This window comes from Pseudorca crassidens, chromosome 2, assembly GCF_039906515.1.
Source record: "Pseudorca crassidens isolate mPseCra1 chromosome 2, mPseCra1.hap1, whole genome shotgun sequence".
NCBI classification, from domain to species: Eukaryota; Metazoa; Chordata; class Mammalia; order Artiodactyla; family Delphinidae; genus Pseudorca; species Pseudorca crassidens.
This window is the reverse complement of record NC_090297.1, coordinates 139,940,846-139,961,557: the sequence shown is the minus strand read 5'-3', so window position 1 is coordinate 139,961,557 and position 20,712 is coordinate 139,940,846. Positions and strand designations below refer to the sequence as shown.

Genomic DNA, 20,712 nt, shown 5'->3' with positions numbered 1-20,712 from the left:
TACCTTGATTTTAACCCAGTAAGACTTATTTTTAGACTTCTGACCTCCAGAACTGCAAGATATTGCATTTGTGCTGTTTTAAGTCACCGAGTTTGTGGTAATTTGTTGTAGCAGCAATTAGAAACTAACATAAGCTGAGGGTTCAGTAGACAGTGGTGAAAGTTTGAAATCCTGCTTATGGGGATCAGGTGAGGTAACTGATCAAACCTGGAGGTTTTAGAAGGCATTAACTAGGTAAAGAAGGAAGAAAAAAATGTTCCAAGTAAAGAGAAGATCCTGAACAAAATCAGGGAAACAGGAAAGCTTAGCACATAGAAGAGTCACAGCTTGAAACTTAAAATATTAAGATAAAAGCTTGGTAAATGATGTGATATGTATGTGTCTGTGCACATATGTTACATATATCATGATCAATGGCAGAATTGAAAATAGAACTTAGGGCATATGCCAATGAGTAGCTCTAATCTGTAACTCATCTCCGGAAGTATGACTAATCTAGACACTTGCTCCAAAACTAAACAGTATCTTTTGTTCTTTTGTTTACACAATACTTTTTGAAAGATAAAATTATTAAAAGTTACTCCAAGAGCAGCATGTTTTGGGTTTAATTTCAGCCCCACCATTTATAAGGTGTGTGAGCTTAAGCAAGTTCTCTCGCAGACCTTCAAAATCCTCATCTATAAAATGAGGATTATAATTATATTTGCTTCATAGGTTTTTTTTGAGGCTGAGAAAAGATGATGCTTGAAAAGTAAATGTCATAGTGTTAGCTCCTCTTAAAGCTATTGTTATTTTTATTCTTGTGAAGTTTCTCATAGAATGTGTCTTAGATCTCAGGCAATGAGCTCGTTTGGGAAGCTGCTGCAGCATTTTTTTCTGCCTCTTCCTCTGAATAGTGACTGATAATAAATAAACTAGTTGTCATTATGCCTTGACTGAATCATTAGCACAAAAGACTATGCAAGAAATTGTAATTTTCAAAAGCAACCGTGAACAGAGTGTGGCATCAGGACCAACTGATTAGCTGTGGGAATTATGTAATATTATTTTGAAGTATTTCTTATTTTGTGGGACAATAAAAATATTTAGTCTCAGAGACTGTGCCAAACAGAGCTACTATTTATAATTCCTGCAATGACACCAGATTTTCAGAGAAAAGTCAATAGGTAGTAAACTAAAGAAATGAGTTTTGAGAGAGCATCTATGACAAGGCATTACAGTTATACTCTGCATAAGTAAAGTTAGTAAAATAACTTCATTCTTTAATAACTCCTTCTACAACCTGGGCTGTGTACTCAATCCCATACTTTTGTGTAACTGAGTGAGAAAATATGTCTTGATTTCTATTGTAAATAGGGGCTAAATTGTTTGTGCTTGATTTAGCCCTTGAGATAGCCCTGGTATTCTATGGTTGCATAAAGAACATACAAAGTATTGAAAGCATTATTGGATAATATGGATGTCAGAGAGCTAGAGAAACAGAGGATTTGATACACTTATAATTATTGGCAGGATAATGTTTCAACATCATTCCAATATTGAATTTTTGTTGATTGGTGTATAGAAATTAAAATATGTTGTGTACGCATATATATGTATACACATTCACACTTAAAATAAAAATAAAGAAACAGTGTACAATTTAGATTTCTTTTCTTGAACTCTTTGGTTTTTAAGAATTTCTTTGCTTGTTTTTACTACAGACACCATTCACGTCTTTACCTAATATGTCATGAAATAATGTTCACTAATTAATGAGCATAGCAAATTAAAAATTCTGTAGATTTGACGTGAAACACTGTCTGACTCTTTTCACCAACACTTAAATTAGTAGACACTATGCACCTGGACTTCAGGGATGATGCCTTTTTGTGTTTGTATTTCTAGCACCTTGCTCAGTGTCTGGAAACTTGGAGATGAACAAACACATACCAGAACAAATGAGTGAATGACTACTGAAGAAAATGATAAAAACAGGAGTAATTAAACAAGTTGTTAGTTTTCTGAAGCTCTCAAAGGTTTAAGGAGAACAATGGTTGCCGTGTATTTAATGAGGAACGTACCTAAGAGATGGGGCTGAGAAGCCCCACGCGTCTGAACACCAAGAGCTAGAAGGCAGTGGCAGCTGGCTGATCAAACAGGTTGACCTGCTCCTCATTCAAACTCTTTTATTGGACACATATCTCTAGATATGTCCTTAAATCAAAGAGAGTATAACATAGTATTTGGTTAGTCTGATCCTTTTAGTATATTCATTTGCTATTTTATTTCTTTCCATGTTTCTTGCTTGAGAAGAAAGAAGAATTACCATATCAAAGCCTGTAGCTCTCCTGCATCGTGACAAAAATTTGAACTTGGCGTTTGAAGAACATGAAAGAAGCAAGGAAGAAGAGATGAATAGTCATGGATCCTCTGGTCATTAACTGTATTATGCTGAGGTGGCCACTGAGGCCATCTGGCCCTTATTTTTCTAATTTGCAACTTGAGAATATAGAATTGGATATTTACTGAATTCCCTTGAAGTTTAATAGTCAGTGACTCTTATTAAATATATGATATTGGGGGGGGTAAATATGAAAAGCATGGTAGTTAAGGGTCCATTTTACTTCCTCCTTCAGTAACTTTGCAGTAGCTTTTCTAAAACAGAGACTTGCCTTTCCCCCCTTAATTTGCTAATTTATTAATGTCAGCTGTGCATATAATGGGAATGAGAATGATCAAGACGACCATAGCTCACCCCAGCCCTCTACCAGAACTGAAGCAAAGACGAGAAGGGGTGCAGAGGACAAGAGCCAGATCACCTAATTTCTCCAAGAGTAGTAACAGGACAAACTAAATTTCCACTGGGCTCTGTCTGATAAGGAATATCTTGTATTAAGGAAGATGGAGCTTAAAGAAGGGATTATAAGCAGGAAAGTGACCAGGGAGACAGATGGAGATGAGGGATGAATACAGATTCGGGGAGAGTGTCCATCAGTGAGTTTCAGAGAGCTGGAGAAGTAGAGAAGGTTGTGGTCAATTTTGCTGTGAATTGTATGTTTAGATTTCTTCTTCAAGAAATAAATGATTTATTTCTAACACCATTTGAATCATGGATGGACCTAGAGATTGTCATAGTGAGTGAAGTAAATCAGACAAAGAAAGATTGTATGATATCACTTATATGTGGAATCTAAAAAGAAACGATACAAATGAACTTATTTACAAAACAGAAACAGACTCATAGACTTAGAGAATGAACTTATGGTTACCAGGGGGTAGGGTCGGGGGGAAGGGATAGTCAGGGAGTTTGGAATTGACATGTACACACTGCTGTATTTAAAATGGATAACCAACAAGGACCTACTGTATAGCACAGGGAACTCTGCTCAGTATTATGTAACAACCTAAATGGGAAAAGAATTTGAAAACGAATAGATACATGTATATGTATAACTGAATCATTTTGCTGTACACCTGAAACTAACACAACATTGTTAATCAACTATACTCCAAGATAAAATAAAAAGTTAAAAAAAGAAATAAATAATTTATTTCTAGATTCCTTTAAAAAAACACTTTATGTTAGAATAGTTTTAGCTTTATAGAATAGATACAAAATAGTACAGAGTGTGCACGTAACCCACATCCCGTTTCCCCTTTTAACATCTTAGATCGCTGTGATATATTCATCACAACTGATGAACCAATACGGATACATCATTATTAACTAAACCATGCTTTATTAGAATGTCACTAGTTTTTCTGCGATGGCCTTCACCTGTTCCAGGATCCCATGCAGGATACATTGCATTTAGTTGTCATGTCTCCTTAGGCTCCTCTTGGCTGTGACAGTTTCTCAGACTTTCCTTGTTTTTGATGACCTTGACAGTTTTGAGTATTGCTCAGATATCTTGTAGAATATCTATCACTTTGGTTTTGTCTGATGTTTTTCTCAAGATTTCCTTGGGGTTACCGGTTTGGGAAGGAAGACCACAGAGGTAAAGTGTCATTCTTATCACATCACATCAAGGGTACAGGCTGTCGACATGACTCAGTGCTAATGGTGTTACTCACCTGGCGAAGGCAGTGTTTGCCAGGTTTCTCCACTGTAGAGTTATTTTCCCCTTTCCTTTCTGTACTCTTTGAGAGCAAGCCACTAAGCGCAGTCCGCACTTAAGGGGTGGAGAGTTCTACTCCTCCTCCTTGAAGGGGTAGTACCTACATAAATTATTTGGAATTCTTGTTATGGGAGATTTGTCTCTTCCTCCCATTTATTTAATTTTTTATATGAGTATGGACCCATTTTATACTTTGGGTTATAATCCGGAAGTTATTAATTTTGTTGTCTACATTTTTTTTTTGTGGTTGAATTCATTTTCTTGAACACAATCCCTGAGGAGCTCATAGTTCCTCAGGCTGCCTTTGAGGCCTTTTCTATTAGTTCAGAAGACTGACTTGGAAGAGGTTCCTTGTATGCTCTTGTTACTTTCTCCACTCAGGTACGTATTATCATAATCCTGGGACCAGGAGGCTTCTGCTATGGTAGTAAACCATTGCTTAGACATTCCATCTACAGAAATCACATGGAATGTCATGAGTCCCTGACATTTGGGATTTTAGACCCTACCCTCTAAGGGTTTGGATAGCCCCAGGAGGGTGGTTGAGAAAAGGCTTGCTTGTGTTCTCAACAGGCTATAACATGATCAGGACAAGATGGTTGAGTGTATGCACGTATTAACCTTTTGCTCCTCCATCTGTTATTAGTCTGTTTTAAACATAAATTTAAGATGTGATGCCATTCCAATGATCCTGAAACTTATATTCTTGCTAAAAGACAGTAAATAAAGTATCTTGAAAAATGCATATTGTTAGGATGGCTGTGTTTTTAAAGTGTGTCAGCAATACCAAAAGTATAACTTAAAATGACATATCTTTATTTAAAATATTTTTTAAATTGTCTTATCAATCAAAGTGTGTTGAGTGCTATAATAAATAACCTCAAAATCTTAATAGGTTAACACAATAAAGGTCTATTTCCCACTCAAGCAAAGTCTGATATAAATATTTCTGATCAGGAAGCTCTCTCGTATGACTCCTCCATCTGGTCACATGGATAGGTAAGAGAGAGATGCACACAGACCACCTGCAATGTCTTAGGGACCTGGCTTGGAAGTAGACTACGTCGTTCCTTCCGCCTCTACCTTCTTTTCATTGGCCAGTGTTCAATCTCTTGGTCTCACTTGGATGCAGTGGGGGACTGGAAAATGTAGTCTTCCTGGAACCTAGGGTGTGGCGGGGTGGGAACAGATTTTTGAACACAGAGCAGTGTGTCTGCCACAGCTGCTTAACCTATTTTCCTGAAATGATAGTAAATTACAACAGTTTCTTTTTTTCCTTCGTAATTTTTCCATCCCTTCTCACCACTCTTTCTCACTTTTTCTTTCAGAACTCTCTTCTGTTTCTTCATGATTCGGTGTTCTCTGTGACTCCATCCTTGATTAAGAATTCATCTCTTCTCGGCCTGTGTTCTCCCTCAGTGATCTTGTCCATTTTCCTGGCTTCAGCAGCTGGGGGTTTCCACTTCCATCTCTACCATCCATATTTCTGTCTTGATCTGCTGGTTGGTATTTTCAAATGCCTGCCAGGCATTTCCATCTAGATGGCTCAGAGGCTCTCAAACTAAGAGGCTCCCAAGATAAATTTATCACCTTCCTCCAAATTTACTCTTGTTCATCTCTTCTGTCATTTCAGGAAATGGACCATCACACAGTGGTTTCTCAAGCTACAAATGCGGGGGGGGGGTGTCATTCTAGATTTTTTGACGTTCCCTTCACAATACATCTGATCACAATACATCTAATTTTTTTATCTGTATGCCCTGAATAGTCCTTTAAATTTATTTTCTCTCCATCATCATTGCTAGTGCTTAAATTTAGGCTTTTATTATCTCTCATCCAGTCTGTTATAATTACCACTTAACCATTATTACTCTCTGAAATACTGCCTCTTCAATTCCATCCCCCAAATAGACACCAAAGTCGTATTTATCTTTCAATGTCCCCTCATCTGATGAAAGCTATGAATCTTCTCTCAAAGGAAAAGATGAAACTTGTGACAAAATGGCCAACCTTCCCCATATTTCCAACTTCCTCCCTGCTTCCCAGATTGGCTATTCCTGCTTCATGAACAACCAGGGGAGGGGAAATTTTTAGTCAAGTCAACTCAGAATATGAATGGTAGAAAGTAAAAATAAGCTAAATATTATCTAGGGTAAATCAATAATTAAATGACATAAAAATCAATTATGGACATCTAATCCAAAGGGCCAGTGGCAGTACCAAAGTTGTAAAGACAATGCTTAAGTCCAGTAAGAGCCAAAGTATGCCAAAACAAGCAGAAAGCATCTGAAGCAATTAACTCAAGCAACTTTGGGGCATCCAATCCACATCTAGCCTTTACTGTTTGGTTACCAGGCTCATGGATGTTTGGGGGGGAAATTGCAAAAAAAAAAAGAAAAAAAAAAGAAAAAGAAAAAACGTCAGGAGATCAAGATGGCAGAGGAGTCGGACGTGGAGCTCACCTTCTCCCCACAGATACATCAAAAATACATCTACATATGGAACGACTCTCACAGAACATCTATTGAACTTTGGCAGAAGATCTCAGACTTGCAAAAGGGCAAGAAAATCTCCATGTAACTAGGTAGGGCAAAAGATAAAAGAAAAAAAGAGAGAGAAAGGAATCGGGAGGGGACCTGCACCTCAGGGAAGGAGCTGTGAAGCAGGAAATGTTTCTGCACACTGGGAAGTCCCCCCACTGGTGGGGACAGAGGGGGAGCTTCAGAGCCCCAGAGGAGAGTACAGCAACAGGTGTGCAGAGGGCAAAGTGGAGAGAGACCTGCACAGAGGGTCAGTGCCGACGGGCACACCCCAGTCTAAGACACTTGTCCCCTCACCTGCTAGGGCAGGTGGGGGCTGGGTACTGAGGCTTGGGCTTTGGAGATGAGATGCTGGGGAGAGGACCAGGATTGGCTGTGTGAAGACAGCCTGAGGGAGCTAGGGTGTAGTGCACCCACACCTGAGGGAGTCTGGGAAGAAGCCTGGACCTGCCAAAGAGGCAAGGGACCATTGGTGGGAGGTGGGCAAGGAGAGGGGCAGGCCCACCATAGGAACTTCTTTCTCTGTGCGCTCACAGGCAGCAGGGCACCACCTACACGAGCTCCAGGGGCAGGCATGAGCCACGACTACTATCTCAGACCCCAGAGGCACGTGCAGATCATTACTGCTGCCACCACTGCCACGGAGGGTCCTGTGAGCAAGCACAGATCACTGCCCCCACCTTCCCAGGGGCCTGTGTGGCCTGCCACTGCCAAGGGTCCCACGATCTGGGGCCAATGTCCCTGGGAGAGCGCACAGCACACCCGGTCTGTTGCAAATTCCTGCTGGTCTCTGCTGCTGCAGGCACTTTGCACATGTCCCAGCTATGGCTGCCTTATCCCTCCCTGGCCTGAGTAAATAAGGGTGCCCCAATCAGCTGCTGCTTTCACCCCCTCCCACCTGGGTGGGGAACAGATGCCTGAGGGTGGCCCACATGCAGAGTTGGGGCCAAAACCAAAGCTGAGCACCAGGGGCAGTGCGAATAAGGAAGAGAAAGGGAAATCTCTTCATGAAGCTGCACAAGCCTCAGTTTAAATCCGCATGATGGCTTGGTTAAACTCTGCATCTGTGGAATATCTGAATAGACAGTGAGTACTCTCACAACGGAGACTGGTCTAGCTTTAGCAGCTGTGGACTTTGGAGGCAAGTGCATGCAGAAGTTGGGCCAGGTCAGAGTCTGAACTGCCCCTGTAGTGCCCACAGCAGGTGCAGAGACCCACCTGGAGGTATTGGAGGGCCTCCAGGGGAGGCAGGTGTTGGCTGTGTCTCACTGTGTGGGCAAAGACACTGATAGCTGTGGCCCCAGGAAAAAATTATTATTACTATTATTCTTTGGTTTTGTTTTGTTGTTTTTATTTTTTAAATTTTTAATTCATTTTTTTCTTTAAATTTTTTAATATACTTTTTTTTTTTTTTTTTGCGGTATGCGGGCCTCTCACTGTTCTGGCCTCTCCCGTTGTGGAGCACAGGCTCTGGACATGCAGGATCAATGGCCATGGCTCACGGGCCCAGCCGCTCTGCGGCACATGGGATCCTTCTGGACCGGGGCACGAACCTGTGTCCCCTGCATTGGCAGGCGGACTCTCAACCACTGTGCCACCAGGGAAGCCCTAATGTACTTTTAATTTTTCTATTTTTACTTTACTATTTTGTTGGTTTTTTTCTTGCTTTTGTTTTTATTCTTTGTTTTGTTTTCATATATTTTTGATAGTTTTTGTGTGTTTGTTTTATGTTCTGTTTGCTTTTTTTAAATTTGCTTTCTGCTTTTTGCTTTGTTTTGTTTTTATTGTTTGTTTTCATTTTGGTGTTCTTTTGGTTGTTTGGCTGTTCTCTTGTTTTTTGTTTTGTTTGTTTCTTTTTGTCTGTCACTGTTTTTGTTTGGTTTTGCTTTCACCATTTGTCTTGGGTTTTCTTTGTTTTCTTTTCTTGTTTTTGTTGTTGTTGCTGTTTGTTTGTTTCTGTTTTTGCTATTTGTCTTGGGTTTTGTCTGTTTTCTTTCCCTTTTTTTTCCTTTTTTTTTTTTTTTTTTTTACCGTGTCACCCAGCTTGCAGAGTTTTAGTTCCCAGCCTGGGGTCGAGCCTGAGCCTCTGGGTTGGCAGTGCCAAGTCCAGGACTAGAATTCTCTGGACCACCAGAGAAGTCCCAGGCTCAGGGAATATTTAGCAGCATGAGCTCTCCCAGAGGTCTCCATCTCAACACCAGGACCTGGCTCCACTCAACTACCTACAGGCTCCAGTGCTGGATGCCTCCTGCCAAACAACCAGCAAGACAGGAACACAGCCCCACCTGTCAGGAGACAGTCTGCCTAAAGTTGTTCTAAGCTCACAGACACCCCAAAACACACCACCTGACGTGTCCCTGCCCATCAGAGGGACAAGACTCAGCTCCACCCACCAGAGTGCAGGCACCAGTCCCTCCCACCAGGAAGCCTACACAAGCTCCTAATCCAACCTAATCCACCAACCTAATCCACCAGGGGGCAGACACCAGAACCAAGAGGAACTATGACCCTGCAGCCTGCAGAAAGTTGACCATAAACACAGTAAGTTAGACAAAATAAGAAGACAGAGAAATATGTTGTAGATGAAGGAGCAAGGTAAAAACATACAGACCAAATAAATGAAGAGGAAAAAGGCACTCTACCTGAAAAAAATTCAGAGTAATGATAGTAAAGATGATCCAAGATCTCGAAAATAGAATGGAGGCATGGATCGAGAAGATACAAGAAATGTTTAACAAGGACCTGGAAGAACTAAAGAACAAACAAACAGTGATGAACAACACAATAACTGAAATGAAAAATACACTAGAAGGAATCAATAGCAGAATAATTGAGGCAGAAGAACGGATAAGTGAGCTGGAAGATAGAATGGTGGAAATAACTGCCGTGGAGCAGAATAGAGAAAAAAGAATGACAAGAAATTAGGATAGTCTCAGAGACTTCTGGGACAACATTAAACACACCAACATTCAAATTATAGGGGTCCCAGAAGAAGAAGACAAAAAGAAAGGGTCTGAGAAAATATTTGAAGAGATTATAGTCAAAAACTTCCCTAAAATGGGAAAGGAAACAGTCATCCAAGTCCAGGGAGCACAGAGAGTCCCATACAGGGTAAACCCAAGGAGAAACATGCTGAGACACATAGTAATCAAACTAACAAAAATTAAATACAAAGAAAAAATATTAAAAGTAGCAAGGGAAAAGCAACAAATAACATACAAGGGAATCTCCATAAGGTTATCAAAAGACTTTTCAGCAGCAACTCTGCAGGCCAGAAGGGAGTGGCAGGATATTTTTAAAGTGATGAAAGGGAAGAACCTACAACCAAGATTACTCTACCCAGCAAGGATCTCATTCAGATACAATGGAGAAATCAAAAGCTTTACAGACAAGCAAAAGCTAAGAGAATTCAGCACCATCAAACCAGCTTTACAACAAATGCTAAGGAACTTCTCGAGGTGGAAAACACAAGAGAAGAAAAAGACCTACAAAAACAAATCCAAAACAATTAAGAAGATGGTAATAGGAACATACATATCGATAATTACCTTAAATGTAAATGGATTAAATGCTCCGACCAAAGACACAGACTGGCTGAATGGATACAAGAACAAGATCCGTACATATGCTGTCTGCAAGAGACCCACTTCAGAGCTAGGGACACATACAGACTGAAAGTGAGGGGATGGAAAAAGATATTCCATGCAAATGGAAATCAAAAGAAAGCTGGAGTAGAAATACTCATACCAGACAAAATAGACTTTAAAATAAAGACTATTACAGGGACTTCCCTGGTGGCACAGTGGTTGGGAATCTGCCTGCAAGCAGGAGACACAGGTTCAATCCCTGGTCTGGGAAGATCCCGCATGCCGCGGAGCAACTAATCCCGTGTGCTACAACTACTGAGCCTGCGCTCTAGAGCCCATAAGCCACAACTACTGAGCCTGTGTGCCACAACTACTGAAGCCCACGTGCCTAGAGCCTATACTCCACAACAAGAGAAGGCACCACTATGAGGAAACTGCGGGCCGCAACGAAGAATGGCCCCTGTGCACCACAACGAAGACTAGCCCCTGCTCGCCGCAACTAGAGAAAGCTTACGCACAGCAACAAAGAAGCAATGCAGCCAAAATAAATAAATTTATTAAAGAAAAGACAATTACAAGAGACAAAGAGTGACACTACATGATGATCAAGGGATCAATCCAAGAAGAAGATATCACAATTATAAATATTTATGCACCCAACATAGGAGCACCTCAATATATAAGTCAAATACTAACAGCTATAAAAGGAGAAATCGAAAGTAACACAATAATAGTGGGGGACTTTAACACTCCACTTATACCAATGGACAGATTATCCAGACAGAAAATTAATAAGGAAACACAAGCCTTAAATGATACATTAGACCAGAGAGACTTAATTGATATTTATAGGACAGTCCACCTGAAAGCAGCAGAATACACTTTTTCTCAAGTGCACACAGAACATTCTTCAGGATACATCACATCTTGGGCACAAATCAAGCCTTGGTAAATTTAAGAGTATTGAAATCATACCAAGCATCTTTTCTGACCACAGCGCTATGAGAATAGAAATCAATTACAGGAAGGAAACTGTAAAAAACACAAACACATGGAGGCTAAACAATATGCTACTAAACAACCAATGCACCACTGAAGAAATCAAAGAGAAAGTAAAAAAATACCTAGAAACAAATGACAATGAAAACACAACGACACAAAACCTATGGCACGCAGCAAAAGAAGTTCTAAGAGGGAAGTTTATAGAAATATAATCCTACTTCAAGAAACAAGAAAAATCTCAAACAACCTAACTTTACAGCTAAAGCAACTAGAGAAAGAAGAACAAACAAAACAAAAACAAAACAAAAACAAAAAAGAACAAACAAAAGCAAAACAAACAAACAAAACAAACAAAAACAAACAAAACAAAAACAAAACAAAACAAAAAAGAAGAACAAACAAACAAAAGCAACTAGTGAAAGAAGAACAAACAAAAAGAGGTTAGTAGAAGGAAAGAAATCATAAAGATCAGAGCAGAAATAAATGAAATAGAAACTCAGAAAACAATAGCAAAGATCAATGAAACTACAAGCTGATTCTTTGAGAAGATGAACAAAATTGACAAAACTTTAGCCGGACTCATCAAGAAATAAAGAGAGAGGACTCAAATCAATAAAATTAGAAATGAAGAAGGAGAAGCTACAATGGACACCACAGAAATACAAAGCATCATAAGAGACTACTACAAACAACTCTATGCCAATAAAATGGACAACCTGAGAGATATGGACAAATTCTTAGAAAAGTACAACTTCCAAGACTGAACCAGGAAGTAATCGAAAATATGAACAGAACAATCACAAGTAATAAAATTGAAACAGTGATTAAAAATATTCCGACAAACAAAAGTCCGGGACCACATGGCTTCACAGGTGAATTCTAATCAAACATTTAGAGAAGAGCTGAAACCTATCCTTCTCAAACTCTTCCCAAAAATTGCAGAGGGAGGAATACTCCCAGTCTCATTCTATGAGGCCACCATCACCCTGATACCCAAAACAGGCAAAGATATCACAAAAAAAGAAAATTACAGGACAATATCACTGATGAACATAGATACAAAAACCCTCAAAAAATACTAGCAAACAGAATCCAAAAAATATTAAAAGGATCATACCCCATGATCAAGTGGGATTTATCACAGGGATGCAAGGATTCTTCAATATATGCAAATCAATCAATGTGATACACCATATTAACAAATTGAAGAATAAAAACCATATGATCAACTCAATAGATGCAGAAAAAGCTTTTGGCAAAATTCAACACCCATCTATGCTACAAACTCTCCAGAAAGTGGGCATAGAGGGAACCTACCTCAACATAATAAAGGTCACATACAACAAACCCACAGCAAACATAATTCTCAATGGTGAAAAACTGAAAGCATTTCCTCGAAGATCAGGAACACCACAAGGATGTCCACTCTCGCCACTATTATTCAACATAGTTCTGGAAGTCCTAGCCACGGCAATCAGAGAAGAAAAAGAAATAAAAGGCATACAAATTGGAAAAGAAGAAGTAAAACTGTCACTGTTTGCAGATGACATGATACTATACATAGAGAATCCTGAAGATGCCACCAGAAAACTACTAGAGCTAATCAATGAATCTGGTAAAGTTGCAGGATACAAAATTAATGCACAGAAATCTCTTGCATTCCTATACACTAATGATGAAAAATCTGAAAGAGCAATTACGGAAACACTCCCATTTACCATTGCAACAAAAAGAAACCTACCTAGGGAGACAAAAGACCTGTATGCAGAAAAGTATAAGACACTGATAAAGAAATTAAAGATGATACAAACAGATGGAGAGATATACCATGTTTTGGATAGGAAGAATCAACATTGTGAAAATGACTATACTACCCAAAGCAATCTACAGATTCAATGCAATCCCTATCAAACTACCAATGGCATTTTTCACAGAACTAGAACAAAAAAATTTCACAATTTGTATGGAAACACACAAGACCCTGCATAGCCAAAGCAATCTTGAGAAGGAAGATACCTTCCTTCCTTCCTTCTTGAAATGAGGAATCAGGCTGCCTGACTTCAGACTATACTACAAAGCTACAGTAATCAAGACAGTATGGTAGTGGCACAAAAACAGAAATACAGATCAATGGAACAGAATAGAAAGCCCAGAGATAAACCCATGCACCTACGGTCACCTAATCCATGACAAAGGAGGCAAGAAAATACAATGGAGAAAAGACAGTCTCTTCAATAAGTGGTGATGGGAAAACTGGACACTACATGTAAAAGAATGAAATTAGAACACTCCCTGATGCCATACACAAAAATAAACTCAAAATGGATTAAAGACCTAAATGTAAGGCCAGACACTATAAAATTCTTAGAGGAAGACATAGGCAGAACATTCTTTGACATAAATCACAGCAAGATCTTTTTTAACCTACCCCCTAGAATAATGAAAATAAAACAAAAATAAACAAATGGGACCTAATGAAACTTCAGAGCTTTCACACAGGAAAGGAAACCATAAACAAGACTAGACAACCCTCAGAATGGGAGATAATATTTGCAAACAAAACAGCTGACAAGGGATTAATCTCCAAAATATAAAAACAGCTAATGCAGCTCAATATCAAAAAAGACAAACAGCCCAATCAAAAAATGGCAGAAGTCCTAAATAGACATTTCTCCAAAGAAGACATACAGATGGCTAACAAACACATAAAAAATTGCTCAATATCATTAATTATTAGAGAAATGCAAATCAAAACTACAGTGAAATATCACTTCACACTGGTCAGAATGGCCATCATCAAAAAATCTACGAACAGTAAAGGCTGGAGAGGGTGTGGAGAAAAGGGAACCCTCTTGCACTGTTGGTGGGAATGTATATTGATAGAGCCACTATGGAGAACAGTATGGAGGTTCCTCAAAAAACTAAAAACAGAACTACCATATGACCCAGCAATCCCACTATTGGGCATATACTCTGAGAAAACCATAATTCAAAAAGACACATGCACCACAATGTTCACTGCAGCTTTATTTACAATAGCCAGGACATGGAAGCAACCTAAGTGTCCACCGGCAGAGAAATGGATAAAGAAGATGTGGCATATATATACAATGGAATACTACTCAGCCATAAAAAGGAACGATATTGGGTCACTTGTTGAGATGTGGATGGATCTAGAGACTGTCATACAGAGTGAAGTAAGTCAGAAAGAGAAAAAGAAATATCATATAATATCTCTTATATGTGGAATCTAGGAATATGATACAGATGAACTTATTTGCGAACCAGAAATAGAGACACAGATGTAGAGAACAAACATGGATACCAAGGGGGGGGAAGAGGGTGGTGGGATGAAATGGGAGATTGGGTTTGACATATATACACTACTGAGTATAAAATAGATAACTAATGAGAACCTACTGTATAGCACAGAGAACTCTACTCAATGCTGTTTGGTGACCAAAATGGGAAGGAAATCCAAAAAAAGAGGGGATATATGTATACATATAGCTGATTCACTCTGCTGTACAGCAGAAACTATCACAACATTGTAAAGCAACTGTACTCCAATAAAAATTAATTAAGAAAAAGAAGTAGAGGATACAACCATTTGTTACTTACACTTCCCCTCTACCTATGCACTAAATAAATATGTCCTAGTCTGCTTCAAAAAAAAAATGGTCCCAAAGAAAGACTTTAGGCACAGTGAGTTTAAATTTAATTCTAACTGAATCCAAGTGAAACCAATATTATATCTCCCCAGAACAGTGAAAACACAAAATCTAAATGAGCCAGAGAAACTCTTCAATCTGAAAGATGGTACGGGACAGATATAATTTGAAAGGAAACTTACTTTTGTTCAGAAGTGGTAAGTCAAATAATTACCAACTCTTTCATACCTGTTTCTATTTTCTTACAGTGTGGATGAAGAAACTTAAATAACAAGATTAGAAATTTAGCCAATACTACACATTAACTTTCTGTTCCATCTGCTAGAACAGTGTGTCCCACTCTAAAGGTTGAGATCTTCAAGAGACAATCCCAAATTACAAAATTAAGTATAATATCACTTTGAGAGCAAAATACGAACATCAACATCCAAATCCCTAATAATCATGTATCAACTTGGATTATATTGCACTGCAAGAAACAGAACACCCAATAAAAACAGTGGCATCAAAAAATTAAGAGATTATTTCTTCTTTATGTAAAAATCCAGAGATAGATAGTTCAGGGCTGGTTTGGAGCTCTACAATGTCAAGAACTAGGCTCTCATTCCCAAATTCACCTCTTTGTCTAAGAAGTCTCCAACCATTTTTAGAAAGAGAAGGGAAGAAGGATGTGACCCCACCTTTTACGTACACTTGCTGGAAGTTTCACATTTTCACTTACATACTATCATAGTCTACTTGGGCTGCTATAACAGAATACCATAGACTGGGTAACATTTAAATAACAGAAATTCATTACTCACAGTTCTGGTGGCTGGAAGTCCACGATCAGGATGCCAGCAGATTCAGTGGCTAGTGGGAACCCGCTTCATGGTTCATAGATGACCACTATGAAAGACAATCTACTTCAGTCAAATCCCACCAATTTAGATGTTAATCTCATCCAAAAACAGCCTCACAGAAATATCCACAATAACGTTTGGCTAAATATCTGGGTACTATGACCTAGCTAAGTTGCCACATAAAATTAATCATTACAAACAGGATACGGACTTTTTAAGAGAGTGGCATGGCATGTAAACTTTTTTTTTTTTTTTGTGGTACACGGGCTTTTCACTGTTGGCCTCTCCCGTCGTGGAGCACAGGCTCTGGACGCTCAGGCTCAGTGGCCATGGCTCACAGGCCTAGCCGCTCCGCGGCATGTGGGATCTTCCCAGACCGGGGCACAAACCCGTGTTCCCTGCATCGGCAGATGGACTCTCAACCACTGCGTCACCAGGGAAGCCCAGCATGTAAACTTTTAAAAATCAAATATTGAGAATAAATCTACTGCATATACTTAATACACATATAAATATATAAAGACACATAGAACTGACAAAAAAATTAAAGAACTAAGATAAAAAGACTTCCCCCAAACATATAACAACAAACTCCAAACATAAATCAGAATTTCTGGCTACACAGCTGAGAGCTAATTCTTCTTTTCACTTAGACTTATATCCTCAAATAATTTCTCTGTATATTAGAACATCATAACCATTATTTTAAACTTTAATTATAAAAAATTTATTTTCTTTTTTTTGAATTTTATTTTATTTATTTTTTTATACAGATTATAATTAGTCATCAATTTTATAGACATCAGTGCATAAATGTCAATCCCAATCGCCCAATTCATCACACCACCACCACCACTCCCCTGCTACTTTCCCCCCTTGGTGTCCACACATTTGTTCTCTATGTCTGTGTCTTAATTTCTGCCCTGCAAACCGGTTCATCTGTACCATTTTTCTAGGTTCCACATACATGCATTAATATACGATATTTGTTTTTCTCTTTGTGACTTACTTCACTCTGTATGACAGTCTCTAGATCCATCCACGTCCCCAAAATGACCCAATTTCATTCCTTTTTATGGCTGAGTAATATTCCATTGTATATATGTACCACATCTTCTTTATCCATTTGTCTGTCAATGGGCATTTAGCTTGCTTCCAGGACCTGGCTATTTTATATAGTCCTGCAATGAACATTGGGGTGCATGTGTATTTTTGAATTATGGTTTCTCTGGGTATATGCCCAGTAGTGGGATTGCTGGATCATATGGTAATTCTATTTTTAGTTTTTTAAGGAACCTCCATACTGTTCTCCATAGTGGCTCTATTAATATACATTCCCACCAACACTGCAAGAGGGTTCCCTTTTCTCCACACCATCTCCAGCATTTGTTGTTTGTATATTTTCTGATGATGCCCATTCTAACTGGTGTGAGGTGATACCTCATTATAGTTTTGATTTGCATTTCTCTAATAATTAGTGATGTTGAGCAGCTTTTCACGTACTTCTTGGCCATCTGTATGTCTTCTTTGGAGAAACGTCTATTTAGGTCCTCTGCCCATTTTTGGATTGGGTTTTTGTTTTTTTAATATTGAGTAGCATGAGCTGTTTATATATTTTGGAGATTACTCCTTTGTCCATTGAATTGTTTGCAGATATTTTCTCCCATTCTGAGGGTTGACTTTTCATATTGTTTATGGATTCCTTTCCTGTGCAAAAGCTCTGAAGTTTCATTAGGTCTCATTTGTTTATTTTTGTTTTTATTTCCATTACTCTAGGAGGTGGATCAAAAAAGATCTTGCTGTGATTTATGTCAAATAGTGCTCTTCCTATGTTTTCCTCTAAGAGTTTTATAGTGTCCGGTCTTGAATTTAGGTCTCTAATCCATTTTGAGTTTATTTTTGTGTATGGTGTTAGAGAGCTACATTTCCTTTATTCTGTTCCCACTATAAAATATCACTTGTAATTTCATTCTTTTACATGTAGCTGTCCAGTTTTCCCAGCACCACTTATTGAAAAGACTGTCTTTTCTCCATTGTATATCCTTGCCTCCTTTGTCACAGATTAGTTGACCATAGGTGCGTGGGTTTATCTCTGAGCTTTCTATCTTGTTTCATTGATCTAAGTTTCTGTTTTTGTGCCAGTACCATTTTGTCTTCATTACTGTAGCTTTGTAGTATAGTCTGAAGTCAGGCAGCCTGATTCCTCCAGCTCCGTTTTTTTCCCTCAAGACTGCTTTGGCTCTTCGGGGTCTTTTGTGTCTCCATACAAATTTTAAGATTTTTTGCCTTAGTTCAGTAAAAAATGCCATTGGTAATTTGATAGGGATTGCATTGAATCTGTAGATTGCTTTGGGTAGTATAGTCATTTTCACAATGTTGATTCTTCCAATCCAAGAAAATGGTATCTCTCCATCTGTTGGTATCATCTTTAATTTCTTTCATCAGTGTCTTATAGTTTTCTGCATACAGGTCTTTTGTCTCCCTAGGTAGGTTTCTTCCTAGGTATTTTATTCTTTTTGTTGCAATGGTAAATGGGAGTGTTTCCGTAATTGCTTTCAGATTTTTCATCATTAGTGTATAGGAATGCAAGAGATTTCTGTGCATTAATTTTGTATCCTGCAACTTTACCAAATTCACTGATTAGCTCTAGCAGTTTTCTGGTGGCATCTTCAGGATTCTCTATGTATAGTATCATGTCATCTGCAAACAGTGACAGTTTTACTTCTTCTTTTCCAATTTGTATGCCTTTTATTTCTTTTTCTTCTCTGATTGCCGTGGCTAGGACTTCCAAAACTATGTTGAATAACAGTGGCGAGAGTGGACATCCTTGTCTTGTTCCTGATCTTTGAGGAAATGCTTTCAGTTTTTCACCATTGAGAATGATGTTTACTGTGGTTTTGTCATATATAGCCTTTATTTTGTTGAGGTAGGTTCCCTCTATGCCCACTTTCTGGAGAGTTTTTATCATAAATAGGTGTTGAATTTTGTCAAAAGCTTTTTCTGCATCTATTGAGATGATCATATGGTTTTTATTCTTCAATTTGTTAATATGGTGTATCACATTGATTGATTTGCATATACTGAAGAATCCTTGCATCCCTGGGATAAATCCCACTTGATCAGGGTGTATGATCCTTTTTATGTGTTGTTGGATTCTGTTTGTTTGTATTTTGTTGAGGATTGTTGCATCTATATTCATCAGTGATATTGGTCTGTAATTTTCTTCTTTTGTAGTATCTCTGTGTGGTTTTGGTATCAGGGTGATGGTGGCCTCATAGAATGAGTTTGGGAGTGTTCCTTCCTCTGCAATTTTTTGGAAGAGTTTGAGAAGGATGGGTGTTATCTCTTCTCTAAATGTTTGATAGAATTCACTTGTGAAGCCATCTGGTCCTGGACTTTTGTTTGTTGGAATATTTTTAATCACAGTTTCAATTTCATTACTTGTGATTGGTCTGTTCATATTTTCTGTTTCTTCCTGGTTCAGTCTTGGAATGTGATACCTTTCTAAGAATTTGTCCATTTCTTCCACGTTGTCCATTTTATTGGCATAGAGTTGCTTGTAGTAGTCTCTTAGGATGCTTTGTATTTCTGCAGTGTCTGTTGTAACTTTTCCTTTTTCATTTCTAATTTTATTTATCTGAATCCTCTCCCTCTTTTTCTTGATGAGTCTGGCTAATGGTTTATCAATCTTACTTATCTTCTCAAAGAACCAGCTTTTAGTTTTATTGATCTTTGCTATGTTTTCTTTGTTTCTATTTCATTTATTTCACCTCTGATCTTTATGATTTCTTTCCTTCTGCTAACTTTGGGGTTTGTTTGTTCTTCTTTCTCTTTCCTTTAGGTTTAAGGTTAGATTGTTTATTTGAGATGTTTCTTGTTTCTTGAGGTAGGATTTTATTGCTATAAACTTCCCTCTTAGAACTGCTTTTGCTTCATCCCATAGGTTTTGGGTCATTGTGTTTTCATTGTCATCTGTTTCTAGGTATTTTTTGATTTCCTCTTTGATTTTTTCAGTGATCTCTTGGTTATTTAGTAGTGTATCATTTAGCCTCCATGTGTTTCTGTTTTTTACAGATTTTTTTCCCAGTAATTGAGAGTAATCTACTCTCATAGCATTGTAGTCAAAAAGATACTTGATATGATTTCCATTTTCTTAAATTTACCAAGGCTTGATTTGTGACCCAAGATATGATCTCTCCTGGAGAATGTTCCATGAGCAATTGAGAAGTAAGTGTAATCTGCTGTTTTTGGATGGAATGTCCTAAAAATATCAATGAAATCTAACTGTCTATTGTGTCACTTAAAGCTTCTGTTCCTTATTTATTTTCATCTTGGATGATTTGTCCATTGGTGTAAGTGAGGTACTAAAGTCCCCCACTATTATTGTCTTACTGTCGATTTCCTCTTTTATAGCTGCTAGCAGTTGCCTTATGTATTGAGGTGCTCCTATGTTGGGTGCATATACATTTATAATTGTTATATCTTCTTCTTGGATTGATCCCTTGATCATTATGTAGTGTCCTTCCTTGTCTCTTGTAACATTCTTTATTTTAAAGTCTATTTTATCTGATATGACTATAGCTACTCCAGCTTTCTTTTGATTTCCATTTGCATGGAATATCTATTTCCATCCCCCCACTTTCAGTCTGTATGTGTCTCTAGGTCTGAAATGGGTCTCTTGTAGACAGCATATATATGGGTCTTGTTTTTGTATCCATTCAGCTAGCCTGTGTCTTTTGTTTGGAGCATTTAATCCATTCATGTTTAAGGTAATTATCGATATGTATGTTCCTATGACCATTTCCTTAATTGTTTTGGGTTTGTTTTTTTAGGTCCCTTCTTCTGTTGTGTTTCCCACTTAGAAAAGTTCATTTAACATTTGTTGTAGAACTGGTTTGGTGGTGCTGAATTCTCTTGGCTTTTGTGTGTCTGTAAAGCTTCTGATTTCTCCATTGAATCTGAATGAGATC

The 20,712-nt window shown here is 38.3% G+C and overlaps 1 long non-coding RNA gene across 1 annotated transcript in view; it reads right to left on the bottom strand.

Annotated features, from left to right (window-relative positions):
* The window catches only part of LOC137211896 (uncharacterized), a 214,777-nt gene that overhangs the window by 45,228 nt on the left and 148,837 nt on the right, over positions 1-20,712 (bottom strand). The window contains exon 6 of the long non-coding RNA XR_010937271.1: positions 15,704-15,788. This is a non-coding gene — a long non-coding RNA (uncharacterized lncRNA). The remainder of the gene's footprint in view (positions 1-15,703; positions 15,789-20,712) is intronic.